The following is a 1,570-nucleotide window of genomic DNA, read 5'->3' as shown; positions in this document are numbered from 1 at the left end:
TACCTAAGGCTGCCATGATAAAACACCACAAACAAGGTGGCTTAAACAAAAGAAATGAATTCTCCAATAGCCCAAAGGCTAGAAGTCCGAAATCAGAACGTCAGTAGGTCCATGCTCCCTCCAAAGGCTCAAGGGGAGGATCCTTCCCTGCCTCTTCCAGCTTCAGCTGACTCCTGGTGTTCCTTGACTTGTGGCTGCATCACTTCAATCTCTGCCTCCATCTTCACATGGCCTTCTGTGTGCATGGGGTGACTCTCCCCTTCCTTTCTCTTATGAAGATACCAGCCACTGGATTAGGGCTCACCCTAAATCCAGGATGACTTCATCTTGAGAGCCTTAACTAATTACATCTGCAAAGACCTGTAAAAAGAAAACAAAATAGTGTTATCACAAACTGTCAAAGTATTCAAAGCCTCACCAATGTTCTTCAAAACTCCAAGGACATCCAGACACCATAAACAAGATACAGAACTCAGTTAACTATATAACCTAAAGGGCAACTGAAGTGCCTGAAATATCTACCAATCACAACTTATCTAATCCTTTTCTTTAAAAACCATGCCTGGAAGGGGGCGAAGATGGTGGCTTAGCAAAGTGTGGGATTTAGTTCAACCTCCAGAGCAGCTAGTAAATAGTCATGAACAGTACAGAACAATTGCTGGGGCCACATCAGTGACCGGACACACAGCGTACCCCATTCTGGACCAGCTGGACCAGCTGTGAGCCCACTCAGAACCATGAGCCCCCCAACCATGGTGGCCGGTGCCCCTCCCCTACAGATTGCTTCCCAGAGGGTAAAGGAAAGGGACTTTGCTAGCAGCAGGTGCTGAGTGCAACCAAGCTACAATTCTGGAAATAATTCACAAATTCTGACTACTAAAAATAGGCCCCCAGAAAAAATGTTAAAATAAATTTAGATTGAAGTGCTGGTGATCAGTGGGGGGAGAGGGGTAAGGGTTATGGTATGTATGAATTTTTTTCTGTTGTCTTTTTATTTCTTTTTCTGAATTGATGCAAATATTCTAAGAAATGATCATGATGAATATGCAACTATGTGATGATATTATGAATTACTGATTATATATGTAGAACAGAATAATCATTAAAATAAATAAATAAATAAAAATAAAAATAAATAGGCCCCCAGCTCAGCTGAATTTCAAGTAAAAATGGCGGTCACTGGTTTATGCCCTGGCGCAGAGGGGGCAGGGCTGACAGAAAAAGAAAAAAAACAGAGGCTTTTTTGGATTTGAAATGGTCTGAGCCCTGAAGGAAAGGAGAGGCACATATGTCCTGGAGATACACACAACAATGCACCAACTTAAGCTCTTGATTGGCAAACCTGAGGAACAGGGGTCCTGCTCTGAAAAGGAGTTTCTCTTACATTTTGGTGGCTGTGTTTCTATGGCTTGACTGCTCTTTGGATACAGCTGCAAGGCTTCTCGGGCTGCACTGCCCCAGGCATAGGCAGAATCAAGCTTGTTTGAGTGTTTGCATGGAGCCTGTGCCTTCACCAGGAGAGGGGTGGGGCCCAGGTCAGGTGGAATTCCTCCCTCAAGGATTTCAGACC

Source organism: Tamandua tetradactyla, chromosome 9 (assembly GCF_023851605.1).
Source record: "Tamandua tetradactyla isolate mTamTet1 chromosome 9, mTamTet1.pri, whole genome shotgun sequence".
In the NCBI taxonomy this organism is placed as follows: domain Eukaryota; kingdom Metazoa; phylum Chordata; class Mammalia; order Pilosa; family Myrmecophagidae; genus Tamandua; species Tamandua tetradactyla.
Note: the sequence above shows the minus strand (reverse complement) of the source record.